This window comes from Orycteropus afer, unplaced genomic scaffold (assembly GCF_000298275.1).
Source record: "Orycteropus afer afer isolate SDZICR_OR568_19922 unplaced genomic scaffold, OryAfe1.0 scaffold00191, whole genome shotgun sequence".
In the NCBI taxonomy this organism is placed as follows: domain Eukaryota; kingdom Metazoa; phylum Chordata; class Mammalia; order Tubulidentata; family Orycteropodidae; genus Orycteropus; species Orycteropus afer.
The window spans coordinates 1,397,768-1,413,966 of NW_006921778.1; the positions used below are offsets into that span (position 1 = coordinate 1,397,768).

The window sequence follows — 16,199 nt, forward strand, 5'->3', positions numbered from 1 at the left end:
AACCTTCCTTCCGAGGAGTGGCTGGTGGGTTTGAACCACCAGCCTTCTGGTTAGCAGTCAAGTGCCTTAGGCACTACGCTACTCTGAAGTTGAGTGAAGTGCATTATCAACCAGTTTTAAGAGTCCCCTTCTGTCTTGGAGACCAGCGTACCTACTTGCCTCCCTGTTGTTCACTAGACCTGCTCTAAGTGTGTAAACTTTGTGTCTTCTTTGAGGATTTTAGAGATTGTTGAATGTGGCTTATAACTAAACATTATGTAGGCTTCTAGATAATCTAATAATATTTTGAGCTTACTCCAGTTGCTTTACCAAGATTGGCTTATCCTCTTACCTGATTCCTAAGGTAAGAGGCAAGATATGATCCATCATTTTACTGGTGAAAAAAACTGAATTTGAAAATTTTAAAGGACAGCTTTGAAGTTACACTTAGCAGAAGGTTAAAGTCCAGAATATCTTTAACTTTACTTGTTTTTCTTTCCACAAAAGTGTCTGGCAGGAGCTGTGGAAAATGGTTTGGTGATGCTTCAAAATGTTAAACAGGGAATTTGATCATATGATCCAGAAATTCTACTCCTAGGTATAGTCCCAAAATAATTTAAAGCAGAAGCACAGAGACTTCTATGCTGATGTTCTTTGCAGCACTATTCACAATAGCCAAAATGTGGGAATAGCCCAACTATCATCAACAGATGAATGGATAATACAATGTGGTACATATATACAATAGAATATTACTCAGCCATAAAGAGAAACAAAGTGCTGATACATGTCACAACATGGATATACCTTGAAAACATTATGTTGATGCTTCTTTGCCATGAGACCAGAAGAACTGGATGGTGCCTGGCTACTATTACTGAACATTTTGATCAGAGATTCTATAGAAGATCAAAAGGGGGAAAATGCAGAACAGGATTTAATTAGCCGAAGAAGTAATCTTCCATAGACACTAGTGATACAAAATAACCACAATTATTATAGAAGCAACAGAAGACAGAGTTGGAGTAATCTCTCGGAGACAGCCAAACACCTTGGGAGAGAGAACCACTGGGCCTGCCACATCAGGACCGTGGTGTTGGGGGATATCAGGCTCAATTGGCACAACATAATACATAAAAATCTTGTTCCACAACCTACTTTGGTGAGTAGCAGCTAGGGTCTTAAAAGCTTTTGAGCGGCCATCTAAGATGCAGCTAATAGTCTTCTTTCATCTGAAGTGAAGAAAAATGAAGAAAATAAAGGACATTTGGAAACAATTAGTCCAAGGATATGATGGACTTTGAGACCAGAAGAACTAGATGGTGCCTGGCTACCATTGCCAACCACTCAGAAAGGGATCAAAACTGGAGATCCCAGATAGAGTGGTAGGAAAAATGTCAATCAAAATTCAAAAACACTATAATGACCAGAATTACTGGTCGGATGGAGTCTGGTGGGACCCATAAGACTAAGACCCTGGGATACACTTCAAGCCTGGGAAAGGACTCACTCCCAAGGACTGGCTCTCAGCACAATAATAATAAGACTTATATGCAGAACACACAACCCAGGGCTATGTACCCACCTACTCCACAGGGACATACCCCTTGGAGCCATCGGCCATGGGGCACCAAAGGAGCAGCATTCACATGGAGGAAAAGCTGGACAGACAGGAGTGCATAACCAAGAAGGGCACAGTGATGGGGGGTGGGGCAGGAAAGGAGGGGAGGAGAGTGGGTTAGGGTTTGGAATGGTAATTGGAGAGTGAAGCCAAATGTACGTGAACTGTTGAATGTAAAACAAATTCTGCTCTGTAAGTTTGCACCCAACACACCCAAAAACAAACAAAAAGGGGGAAATGCAGAACAGCATTTCCAATGCTCATGGACTCCAGACAGCTTGGACCCATGAAGGTTTGATGAACCTCTGAAACTATTGCCCCAAGATAATCTTTAAACCTTAAACCAAAAATATCTCCTGAAGTCTTATTAAAAGCAAACAGTAGTTTAGCTTAGCTAGTAAAAAATGCCTTCCTTGAGCATTATGCTCTTTTAAGAACTGTCTACATGAGATCAAATTGACAATAGCAACTTCAAAGAATAGATAGAAACCTTAGGGGCCAGTGAGCTTATAGTAATGGAGGAAGAACAACTCAGAAAAGGAAGGTGAGAATGCAATCAGTGTCATTAAATGGTACATGTAGAAACTATTGTGTTAGTATATACTTTACTGTGTTAATTTCCAACAACAACATAAAAATAAAATTAGAAATGAAATAATATACTGTTTAAAATGCTATTTTCTGTGAAAAGAAACTGGGACTTTAAAAAAGGGCAATCTACATTGAAGAACAGACTAATATTTCTGAGAGTTAACATTAGATGTTCAACAAATAGATATAAACATTGTATGTAAATCAATGAACAGTTCATGAAGGAAAAAGAAAACATTGATTATGCTGAGTGAAATAAGTCAGTTATAACAGGACAAACACAGTGTGATTCTACTTATATGAAATATCTAAAATAGACATGTGTATAGAGACCAAAGATTATTAGTTGTTACCCAGAGTGGAAGGGAGGGAAAAAAAGTCATTCCTTAGGGGACACTGAGCTTCTTAAAGGTGACAGAAGAATTTGGAAATGGATACTGGTGATGGTTGTACAACATGATGAATGTAGTTAATGTCACTGAATTGTACATGTAAAAAATAAATGTTGAAATGGCAAATGTTTTGTTATATATTTTTTTAATCACAGTAACAAAAAAGCGGCAAGATAAAAAAAATGTATAGGCTATTGCCAAAGGGGGAAGGAGACCGTATCTCTTGACCTCCTCTAACCCCAAAGAGGAAGACAGTATCACCATCAGCAGCCCAAGGCCTATTCCTGCAAGGCCAGACATGCTGCCTCCCTCCAGCCCTTTCACCAACTATTCCTCCTAAAACACCCATCACCTCTTTGCTGAGTTCAGTAATTCACTGCAGTGGCCACACAGAACTCACGGATTATGGGGTTTATTAGGGAAGCACCAGGCTACAATTCAAGCTCAGGAACAATGCTCAGTCTCTCTCAGCCAACAGTCTCTCTCAGTCTCTCTCCCATCAGTGCATGTCTCTAGGTGTCTCTCAGTGTCTCTTTCTCAGCAGCACATGTCTCTCAGGAATGTGTTTCTCTCAGCAGCATGTCTTTCTCAGCCAGCAGTCAGAGAGACCACTTCTGCCTCTAGGAGGGCTCCTTTTGAGCCTGGCAGAGTGGCCAAACTAACCAATCATAGCATCAGAATTCTAAACACCTGAGAGAGCGAACTTCCCAGAACATCGCTTTGTGCCACTCACAACAGAAATACCCCAGGTAGATAACTTTAAAGGTCAGGAGCTCCTCCATTGCTCCCGGCAAATTCCACCATGGAGTTTACAAAGACTTATTTATGGCTAGAAAAGCCATACCAGGTAATTTACTACACCACAGCTATAAAACTCCAATTTTGCACACATATATTTAAGCCTAAACAAACAAACAAAAAAAAACCAAACTCACTGCTATCGAGTCAATTTCGACTCACAGCAACCCCTCCTTGGGTTTCCGAGGCAGTATTACTATGGAAATAGATTGTCCAATCTTCCTTCTGAGGAGTGGCTGGTGGGTTTGAACCACCAGCCTTCTGATTAGCAGTCAAATGCCTTAGGCACTACGCCACTAGAGCTCCTTATTTAAGCCTACTGCCTTTAATTCAACTCATAGAGACCCTGTACAACAGAGTAGAATTGCTCCATAGGGTTTCCAAGGCTATAATCTTTATGGAAGCAGACTGCCACAACTTTCTGGAGTGGAGCAACTGGTGGCTTTGAACTGTCAACCTTTCAGTTAAAATCTGAGTTGCTTGACTACTGTTAAGGAAGAAGAAAATGCTAGAAATTAATATACAGATATTACTATCACTAATATGGTGGTTTCTGTTTTCTTAACTAATTTACAAATAAATTTTAAATAATGAAGGAAAAAAAGTTCCTGCCTGCCTTGTTCATCAGTCATGAAATCTCCTGTACACGGTGTTTAGTTTGGTGTGTCTACCTATTATTCAGAGAAAGGGCTTGCTTTAAATGACTTACTGAGCTGAGGATGAGAACGTTGATCTTTGCTGAGCTCAGGGAACAGCCCTGAGCAAAGTAATTGCTTGGCTCCTACCTTTCTGGAGTATGGGTGCTTTGCTTGCACTATGTTTGTCAAAGGTACAATTAAAAAATTTGGAGGCAACTACTTTAAATTCACCCTCTAGGTATCCTGGGTCAGAAGAATCTTTGGATGCTCTGAAAGTAACAGTAATGAAACCACTACATGATGAGAGTACTAAAGGGCCTTTGTTTTTTGGTGGCAAATTGTGGAAAACTTTGCATTGAGCTGGAGCCACACAATAAATTTCATGTTCCAATTTGGAACCTCAAACCTTTTAAATTGTGTCTTGGTCTTCAGCATGATTGTAGGTTAGAAATGCATGAGCAGAATAAAATTTTTAGCCTAAAGAAATGATTATTGCTGGTATTCTTGTTAGGTGCCATCGAGTCGGCTCTGACTCATAGTGACCCTATGTACTATAGAACAAAACACAGCCCGTACATAAGCCAGCCTCACAATCCTTGCTATACCTAAGGCCATTTGTTGCAGCCACTTTGTCAATACATCTCATTCTAATGGAAAAAGGTCTTCCCCTTTTTTGCTGACCCTCCACTTTACCAAGCATGATATCTTTCTCCAGGGAGTGGTCCCTTCTGACAACATGACCAAAGTAGGTGAGACAAAGGCTAGCCATTCTTGCTTCCAAGGAGCATTCCAGCAGCACTTCGTCCAGGACAGACTGGCCGATATATTACTGGAAAGAAATTATTATAACAGACATAAAGGAGCCTGACTGAGGACATAGGCACATTTGTAATTTCCATTAAAACATGTTGCTCTTTAATTTTAAACACTTGAGAAGGTGAAGGCAAACAACAGGCTCAGTGAATTGTAAAGGAAAAAAAAAATGCATCACACTTCACCTGGAAAACTCAATTTCAGGACGTTTAAATTGAATGTAATGGGCCAATCTGCTTCATGTTAAAATAAAGTGAGCTGCTTTCATTTTATTAGTTTTCCATACAACAATACAGTGAGCTTCTTGACCATAAACATTTATTGGTACTTTTTATTTAAAGGAGGTTACATCTGTGCAGATATCACATTAGATTCTATCAGTTTTCATTATGGAAAAGCCGGCCCCTCCTTAAGGGGACCCCTAGAAGGCTAGAAGATGTGCAAACTTGTGGGCCAGTAAGACAAGGCTCTTCTTATTCTCTGAGCTATAATGGCTAAGGCATCTCCCCAGCCACAAAGACTCCAGGAAATTGGTTTGGCCTCAGGTCCTGAGATGCTGTGATAGGCCCACTATAATAGGAACCAGAGACCTGGGATGAACTCAGGCTGCCCTTATATCCAGAGTCTAGAGACTTGATTTGCACTCTAATCAGGTGCAACACTGTAATCTTATAGAATCTCTTCTACCTTCAGAATCTCTTCTACCTTAAGTCTAGACCTAAATCAGTAATTTATTGCAGAAGCAGAAAAAAATTGTTAATAAGAGAATACTTACATATCTGTAGCATATCCACATTTAAGCAAAAATAAATTGCTTAAAGGAAGAAAATGACAAGCTCGTCATTTTGAATTTTTAATCTTGGGTCACAGCCATGAATAGTCCATGTTTTCTGTTTCATCTCTTATAGCCACATGGCTAATGTGGTCAAGAATCAAATAATGCAAGTTGTTGAATCCCAATGGAAGCTGAATTCACAGCCACATCAGGTCTCTTAGGTAAAGATTAAGCATTGATGGGAAAAAATTAAGTTGAACATTTGAATAAGGATATTTGTCATTGTTGTTGTTGTTAGGTACCATCAAGTTGGCTCTGACTCATAGCAACCCTGTGTACAAAAGAATGAAACACTGCCCAGTCCTATGCCATCCTCACAATCATTTTCTATACTTGAACCCATCATTGCAGCCACTGCATCAATCCATCCTATTGAGGGTCCTCCCCCTTTTTGCTGACCCTCTACTTTGCCAAGCATGACATCCTTCTCTAAAGACTGGCCCCTTCTGATAACATGTTTAAAGTAGGTGAGACGAAGGCTGGCCATTCTTGCCTCCAAGGAACATTCCAGCTGTGCTTCTTCCAGGCCAGATTAGTTGGTTCATCTGGGGATTTGGGGGAAGAGTCAAGTGACTCCAACTACCTAGATCCTGCAAATCCCAGTGAGTTTCCCTTCCAACAGAAGCAGTCTCCAGTTCCTGTTGATGAAGCTATTCCTGTCTTTCTCAGAGACTGTAATCTTAGGTAGTTACCTTGAAAAGGATATCTTCATACCCCTTTTCTCCTCACCTCTAGGCTTAAAAGTAGTCAAATTCCAACATGCCCTGGGGAGATAGGGAATAAGTCCAAGCTTGAACATATAGCTAAAATGCCAAAAGATTTATAAAATTGTATTAATTTCACTGAAACCTAAGAGGTAGTGTGGGATTAGCATCCAAGGGTTTGAGACCTGGGAGGGACTAGTGTTGGATTGATGAATTTATTTGTGTGAGTATCGAAAGTCTAGATTCAGAATCCAGAGTTACCTCAGGCAGTTTGAGTGACCTAAGCAGCTGAACACTTAATTATTGCATCACCAGAGCTCCTTATTAGGTGTGTGTGTATGCAATTTTCTTTTTTCCTCTATGGTTTTATAGAAGATTAGTTGGTTTATATATTATAAACTTACAATTTAGTAGTTCAGTTATAGGATATCTAGATGGGTTTGTCACTGAAGCAGAGAAAGAATGAAGATCACCTACCAGTGGATACAATAATTAATGGTATCTTGAGTATCCCATTTCGGAAGAAGATGAGGCCATTTACATTTACATTTGAACAGAAGTGTGGTGCCACTGCTATTGCAATATGGAAGCTTTAGTGTGGGTAAAATGGTGCTTATGTTTGCTGAGTAGCCAAAGATGGTAGATTATGATGAATATCCTCCAACATTTGGTCCATTCCTACCCCTCTGTTTAATCTTCCCAGAATCAAAGGGTCTGGACCCTAGGGACTACTTTACAGACCTTATTAACAGATGGGTTCTGGGTACAGTTTAGGCTCCACCAATGAGATGCACTTATGTGGGTTTGGAAGGCAGAACAGAAGTTGAACCATTCTCCCCCAGGCCATGACGACAGCAGCTGACACACAGGCTCTGGTAGGCATGTGGTCCTGTGTTGACTGGCCAGAATGTTCATTCCCCTGCCAGGTGCAGCCCTGGGGCTGTGGACCAGGTGTGAAGGTAGCAGGAGTTGCCTGATCTTTGAGAGTATCACAGCTATGATGGCAAATCTGACAGCTTGGGACGGCCTCTACCCACTCTTCCCTTCTGCAGCCCTCCTAACAGTTTGCAAGTATGGAACTGCTTGAATGGAATCTTTTCCACTTGAAACACCCAATGTAGTTTGTTTTCCTCACTGAACCTTGCCTAATGCATGCTAAATCCCATCTCCTGGATACAAACTCTGGGCATTGTATATATATGGCTTTCTAAAAATTTTATTCATGAATATTTTAAACAAATTGGATTATACAGCACACCCTGTTTTCTAATATGTGCTTTTTCACTTAACTGTATGTTATCAGTGGCTTGCTTTCTTTGCTTTTTTTTTTTTTCTTCCCAGTGCTCATCTGACTCGGGAGATTATATAATGGGATGGAGAAAATGGAAAAGCACATCAGTAGCTTGCTTTGGATCTGAAAAAAGATATCTAAGCAAATTAAACATGAGATCTTTTGTTTCCCAAGGAGATTATTTTCTTTTCCCATAAGCTACTCTCAATACAACCTTTCCTGCAAATTCTCATGAGTAGTCCATGTTTTCTGCTTCATTTCCCATTTGTTCTTTAGCTCACTGCCGCCTAACTTCTGATCCCAACAGTTTACCAGAAGTCTTTTTTATTAAATCAGGAATGATTCCTTAACTGAAAAATCCAGTGACTTTTTCTTGTTACAGGTCCTTTTCTACAGCACTTGATCCTAAGTTCCCCTTTCTTCCTAATATGTTCTTCTTGAACCTCTATGAGACTTCAGTCCTAGGTCTGCTCTTCTTCCTCTGCATCTGTTCTCAGCCTTGGCTCTTGTCCTTGATGTTCTTTTCCACACCTTTCACCTTGAATGGAAGCAACCCTAAAGCATTCACCTCTCTTAGCTGTGTCACCTCAGGCATGCCACTTAACCATTCTGGGCCCCAGCTTCATCCGTCTGCAAAATGCCTCTCACTTTGGGATGAAGCTGTAGTATGCAAAGTCTTCCTCTACTGTAATATAATCTGATCTCTAAGACTTCAGACCTGCACCTGTGAGCCTGATCTTTCTTCTGATCTTTAGGCCCACACTGCAAATTGTTTTTGCGCATACCCATCTGATATTGCTGCCTCTAAAACATAGTGCAACCAAAGCATCTTTATCTCCCAATAAAATGTTATTCTGTTTAATTTGTTGTTGTTGTTGTTAGGTGCCGTCGAGTCTACCCCCGACTCATAGCGACCCCTCCTTGGGTTTCCGAGGCAGTATCACTAAGGAAGTAGGATTGCCCAACCTTCCTTCTGAGGAGTGGCTGGTGGGTTTGAACCGCCAGCCTTCTGGTTAGCAGTCAAGTGCTTTTAGCCACTATGCTACCAGAGCTCCTAAAAAGTAATAAATATCTATCAAACCAGTTGCCATGAAGTAGATTCTGATTCATGGCAACCCCATATGTATCAGAGTAGAACTGTTCTCCCCAGAGCCATCAATGGATTTTTTTTGGAAGTAGTTTGCAGATTGCCAGGCCTTTTTTTCAAGGCACCTGTGAGTGGACTTGAACCTCCAATTTTTCAGTTAGTAGCTGAGTCCATTAACAATTTGCCCTACAGAGGGATTCCGTGTGTGTATGTCAGAATATATATATTTGTTGTTAGGTACTATCGAGTCAATTCTGACTCATAGTGATCCTATGTACAGCAGAATAAAACACCGCCCAGTCCTGCACCATCGTGACAGTCATTGCCGTGCTAGAGCTCATCATCACGTGTATATTTAAAATGTATATAAATGTACATATATTTATAAATACATATGTAAATATACAAATATACAAACATACATGTTTGTGTGTGTGTATGTGTGTGTGTGTGTATATATATATATGTATATATGTATATATATATACACTTCTTGCTGTTGTTAGGTGCTGTCGAGTCGGCTCTGACTCATAATGACCCCATGTACAACAGAACAAAATACTTCTTGGTCCTGTGTCAGCCTCACAATCCTTGCTATACCTGAGCTTATCTTTGCAGCTACTGTGTCAGTCCATCTCGTTGAGGGCCTTCCCCTTTTTTTTGACCCTCCACTACCTAGTATGATAGCCTTCTCCAGGGAATGGTCCCTTCTGATAATATGGCCAAAGTAGGTGAGACGTAGTCTGGTCATTCTTGCTTCCAAGGAGCAGTCCACCTGTATGTCTTCCAGGACAGATTTATTAGTTCTTCTGGCAGTCCATGGTACTTTCAGTATTCACTGCCAACACAAGTCAAAAGCGTGAACTCTTCTTTGGGCTTCCTTATTTGTTGTCCGGCTTTCACATCCATATGAAGCAATTAAAAATATCATGGCTTGGGTTAGGTGCACCCTAGTCTTTAAAGAGATATCTTTGCTCTTCAACCCTTTAAAGAGGTCTTTTGCAGCAGATTTTCCCAATGCAATACAATTTCTTAACTTTTGCTTCCATGGGTGTTGATTGTGAAAGTAAGTAATATGAAATCTTTGACAACTTCAGTCATTTTTCCATTTATTGTGATGCTGCTCATTGGTCCAGTTGTGAGGATTTTAATTTTCTTTGTATTGAGGTGTAATCCATACTGAAGTCTGTAGTGTTTAATCTTTGTCAGTAAGTGCTACAAGTCATTCCCGCTTTCAGCAAGGAAAGTTGAGTCATCTATATATCGCAGATTGTTAATGAGTCTTCTTCCAGACCTGATGCCATGCTCTTCTTCATGTTGTTGTTGTTGTTGTTATGTGCTGTTGAGTCAGACCTGACTCACAACGACCCCTTCTTGGGTTTCCGTGGTATCACTATGGAAGGAGATTACCCAACCTTCCTTCCAAGGAGTGGCTAGTGGGTTCATATAGTCCAGCTTCTCAGATTATTTGCTCAGCATACAGATTGAATAAATAGGCAAAAGGATACAACCCTGACACACTCCCTTCCTGATTTTGTTGTTGTTGTTGTTGTTGTTGTTAAGTGCCGTCGAGTCATTTCCGACTCAAATCGACCCCATGCACAGCAGAATGAAACACTGCCTGATCTCGCGCCAGCCCCATAATCCCTACTATACTTGAGCCCATCATCGCAGCCACCGTGTCCTGATTTTAAACCATGCAATATCCCTTTGTTCTGTTAGAATGACAGCCTCCTGGTCTCTGTACAGGTTTCTTATGAGCACAATTAAGGGTTCTGAAATTCCCATTCTGAATGTATCCATAATTTGTTGTGATCCACACAATTGAATTCTTTTGCATAGTCAATGAAACACAAGTAAACGTCTTTCTGGTATTCTTTGCTTCCAGCCAAGATCCATCTGATATCAGCAATGATATCCCTCGTTCCATGTCCTCTTCTGAATCCAGCTTGCATCTCTGGAAATTCTCTGTCAGTATACTGCTGCAGCCATTTTTGAATTATCTTCAGTAAGATTTTACTTGTGTGTGATATTAATGATATTTTTTGATAATTTCCATAATCTGTGGGATTGCCTTTCTTTGGAATGGGTACAAATATGGATCTCATCTGGTCAGTTGACCAGGTAGCTGTCTTCCAAATCTCACTCATAACTGAGTGAGTGCCTTCAGTGGGGCATCTGTTTGTTGAAACATCTCAATGGGTATTCTGTCAATTTGTGGAGCCTTATTCTTTGCCAATTCCTTCAGTGCAGCTTCAACTTCTTCCTTCAGTACCATTGACTGTTGATCATATGCCACCTCCTGAAATGGATAAACATCAACTAGTTCTTTATGGTACATTGACCCTGTATATTCCTTCTTCTTTTAATGTTTCCTGCATCATCCAATATTTTCCCATAGTTGATCATATGCCACCTCCTGAAATGGATAAACATCAACTAGTTCTTTATGGTACATTGACTCTGTATATTCCTTCTTCTTTTAATGTTTCCTGCATCATCCAATATTTTCCCATAGAATCTTTCAATATTGCAACTCAATGCTAGAATTTTTTTCCTCAGCTCTCTCAGCTTGAGAAATGCCAAGCATGTTCTTCTCTTTTGGTTTTCTAACTCCAGGGCTTTGCATATTTCATTATAGTAATTGGCTTTGTCTTCTCAGCCTCCTCTTTGAAATCTGTTTGGCTCTTTTATCTTGTCACTTCTTCCATTTGCTTTAGCTACTGTCCATTCAAGGGCAGGTTTCAGAGTCTCTTCTGACATGCATTTTGGTCTTTTCTTCCTTTCCTGTCTTTTTAATGACCTTTTGTTTTCCTCATGGATGATGTTATTGATGTCATCCCATAATTCCTCTGCTTTTCGGTCATTAATGTTCAATGCATCAAATCTGTTCTTTAGATAGTCTCTAAATTCAGGAGGGATATAATCAAGGTCATATTTTGGCTCCCATGGACTTGTTTTAATTGTCTTCAGCTTCAACTTGAACTTGAATATCAGTTGTTGATTGTCTGTTCCACAGTCAAGTCCTGGCCTTGTTTTGGCCCAAGATATTGAGCTTCTGCATCTCCTCTTCCCACAGATGTAGTCAGTCTGATTCCTGTGTATTCTATCAGGCAAAGCCCACATGTATAGCTGCTGTTTATGTTGTTGAAAAAAGATACTTGCAATAAGTCATTAGTCTTGCAAAACTCTGTTAGGCGATCATCAGCATTATTTCTGTCACCAAGGCCCTACTTTACAACTACCAGTGATTCTTCTTTGTTTCCAACTTTTGCATTCCAATCACCAGTATAATCAACATATCTTGATTGCATGTTTGGTCAATTTCAGACTGCAGAAGTTAGCAAAAATCTTGAATTTCCTCATCTTTGACTTTGGTGGTTGGTTCATAAATTTAAATAATAGTGATATGAACTGGTCTTCCTCGTAGGCATATGGATATTATCCTATCATTGACAGCATTGTACTTCAGGGTAGATCTTGAAATATTCTTTGTGATGACATGCCACACCATTCCTATTTAATTTGTCATTCCCAGCATGGTAGATCATATGGTTATCTGATTCAAAATGGCCAAAAGCCATTTTGGTGCCATTCCAGCTCACTAATGCCTAGAATATTAAACTTTGTACATTCCATTTTATTTTTGCCAACTTCCAATTTTCCTAGATTCATGCTTCGTACATTCCATGTTCTGATTATTAATGGGTGTTTGCAGCTGTTTCATCTCATTAAGAGTCATGTCACATCAGCAGATAGAGGTCCCAAAAGCTTTACTCCATCCACATCATTAAGGTTGACTCTACTCTTAGGATGCAGCTCTTCCCCAATCGTATTTTGAGTGCCTTCTGACCTGAGGGGCTCATTTTCTGGCACCATATCATACAGTGTTTCAGGGTTATTCATAAAGTTTTCCAGTACTATATCAGAAAAGTGTTTCACTGCTATTCATAATAGCAAAATAATAATTTTTATGATTTTCACAGCAATCATAAAAAATCTACTCTTCAACAATTTTGTGCATTAAAACATACATCTGGCAGTAATGAACATCAAGGTATGAGGCAAGAGTAATGGTAGCTGTATTGGTTAAGGTTATGTGTCGACTTGGCTGGGCCATGATTCTTGGTTGTAATTTTGTCATTTGTCAGTCATGTGATGATGTAGTCAGTCCTCCATTTTGTGGTCTGATGTGGTCATCCTCCATTTTGTGATTTGATGTGATCATCCTACATTTTCACATAATACTGATTTTTGCATAGTAATCTAGTCTTTGGAACTTAACCATGTCAATCACAAAATAGAAGATGACTACATCAATATATAACTGCCAAATTACATCATTACGTAACTGCCAAACCACTGATAATCATGCCTCAACAAAGTTGCCACATAACCAACACAGCCAGTGTTACTCTCACCTCTCACCTTGGCATTTGGTATTGCCAGATGTATGTTGTTAAAGTGTAAAATAGTACATTTTTTGCTATAGTCATAAATGTGAATTGTCAGTTAATGGCATAGTCAATAAGTAAGGAATAGATATATATATCTCAACCCATTATTACTGTATGATGTATTTTAAACCTTGTTCACTATTTGGAAGTTCTTCTTGAATTTGGATCTTATATCAATCAGATCTTGTTAAAACTGGTATTAATTTGATAAGGATGGATTATTAAATGCATAGGAGAGCATTTCAGAACCCCATTTGTTGAGTTATTCACCAATAGACTCTTTGATGAGTTAGATCTCTCTGTGAGGTATATGGAAAAACAAAACAAAATAGATTTCAAAGAGGGATAATATTTGACTCCTCAACTGTTTCCTGCTAAGATCCTCTGAGAATACCAACAAGGAATACTTTTCCTCCCTGTATATATGAAAATTCTTTGTTCTTTAAAAGAATGACAGCCATTTCAGGGCAAGCCGACCTCTAATTGTAAGAATGACAGAATGTGGTTCAACAATTATTTAGGCCCAGTTGCTGGTTGGCTGCCCACAGTTGACTGACTGGTGCCAAGATACACAGATGTCTACCCTGGGTCTCTTCAAAGATTACACCAATCCAGTGACAAGACATGAGTGTACACCCCAAAGTAAAATAGCCATAGTGTTAGTCAATGTTATGATATTTTATCAAATGCTGCTGACTTCATAGTACTTGAGCTTGAAGTCTGGAAAGCATAGTGAGAGATACTCTTTTACTGTCTTTTCCCTTTTCTGATTAGATGGTGTCATCCATGAAAAATGATGAGATGGAATCTTTGAAAATGAAGAACAGTAAAAAGTCTTTTTCTTAAGCCCCGATACTAAATTGCTCCATCATTGGCACTAAATTTAGAAAGGAATTAGGCTGTGCTACTAACTCCATGCAAGTATAATTTTGCTAAATATAATTCAAAAATGGTTGCATCAGTATTTTGACAGGGAACTTTCAGAAATTCAAGCTGGATTCAGAGTAAGATGTGGAATGAGGTGTATCATTGCTGAAGTCAGATGAATCTTGTCTGAAACCAAAGAATATTAGAAATATGTTTGCCTATGTTTTATTGGCTATGCAAAAGCATTTGACTGTATGGATCATAACAAATTATGGATAACAGTGCAAAGAAGGGAATTCCATAACACCTAATTGTGCTCAAGAGGAACCTGTACATAGACCAAGAAGCTGTCATTTGAACATCACAAGGGGATACTGCATGGTTTCAAATCAAGAAAGGTGTGCATCACTGTTGTATCCTTTCACCATACTTATTCAGTCTGTATGTTGAGCAAATAATCTGAGAAGCTGGACTATATGAAGAAGAACGCAGCATTAGGATTGGAGGAAGTGTCATTAACAACCTCTGATATGCAGATGACACATCCTTGCTTAATAATAATGAAGATGACTTGAAACATTTACTGATGAAGATCAAAGAGTACAGTCTTCAGTATGGATTACACCTCAACATAAAGAAAATAAATATCCTTATATCTAGACCAATAAGAACATCATGATAAATGGAGAAACGATGGAAGTTGTCAGGGATTTTGTTTTACTTTGATCCACAATCAACACCCATGGAAGCAGCAATCAAGAAATCAGATGTTTTATTACACTGGGCATATCTGCTGCAAAAGACCTCTTTAAAGTGTTAAGAAGCAAAGATGTCACTTTGAAGACTAAGGTGCGCCTGATGCAAGCCATGGTATTTTCAATTGTCTCATATGGATATGAAATCTGGACAATGAATAAAGAAGACCAAACAAAAGTGGATGCCTTCGAATTATGATGTTGGCAAAGAACACTGAAAACACCACACACTTGCAGAAGAATAAACAAATCTATCCTAGAAGAAGTGCAGCCAGAATGCTCCTTAGAAGTGAGAATGGCCAAACTTTGTCTCTTCTTCTTTGGTCATGTTATCAGAAGGGACTATTCCCTGGAAAATGATATCATGCTTGGTAAAGTAGAGGATCAGCGAAAAAGGGGTAGATCCTCAACAAGATGGATTGACACAGTGGCTGCAACAATGGGCTCAAGCATAGCAAAGATTTTTAGGATAGCACACAACCAGGCAGTGTTTTATTCTGTTGGAGCCAACTCGAATGCACCTAACAATAACAACAACACTAACTCATTAGATGTTTAACAGTCTTTCACTGACTATGCAAAGACATTCGACTATATGAATTATAACAAATTTTGGATAACATTGCAAAGAATGGGAATTCCAGAGCACTCAGTTGTGCCCTTGTAGAACCTTTACACTGACTATGTGCCAGTCATTCAAACAAGGTGATACTGCATGGTTTAAAATCAGGAAAGGTGTACATCAGGGCTGTATCCTTTCACCATATTTATTCAGTCTATATGCTGAAAGGAATCGTCAGCAGTGCAGTTTTTTTTTTTTGGGGGGGGGGTGGTTATGTTGAGCAAAAAATCTGAGAAGCTGGCCTATACGAAGAAAGAACGCAGCATCATGATGGAAGAATGACTCAAGAACAACTTGTGATATGCAGGTAACACAACCTTGCTTACGTGCACTTACGGATAAGGAACTATAACTTTAGGTATGGATTACACCTCAAAATAAAGAAAACTAAAATCCTCAAAACTGGACCAGTAAGCAACATCACAATAAATAAAGAAAAGATTGAAGTGGTCAAGGATTTCATTTTACTTGGATCCACAATTAACTCCCATGGAAACAGCAGTCAAGAAATCAAACATATTGCATTGGACAGACTTACTGCAAAAGACTTCTTTAAAGTATTAGAAAGAAAAAGAAAAGATATCACCTTAAGGACTATGATGTGCCTTCCTCAAGCCAAGGTGTTTTCAGTTGCCTCATATACATGTGAAAAGCTGGACAATGAATCATGAGGACTGAAAAAAGAATCGATGCCTTTGAATTATGGTGTTGGCAAAGAGTATTGAATATATCATGGACTGCTAAAAGAA

At 39.3% G+C, this 16,199-nt stretch overlaps 1 protein-coding gene across 1 annotated transcript in view; it reads left to right on the plus strand.

The window, feature by feature from the left end:
• Positions 1–16,199, plus strand: part of MCC (MCC regulator of WNT signaling pathway) — a 712,607-nt gene that overhangs the window by 552,868 nt on the left and 143,540 nt on the right. The gene's annotated exons all lie outside the window — the stretch shown is intronic.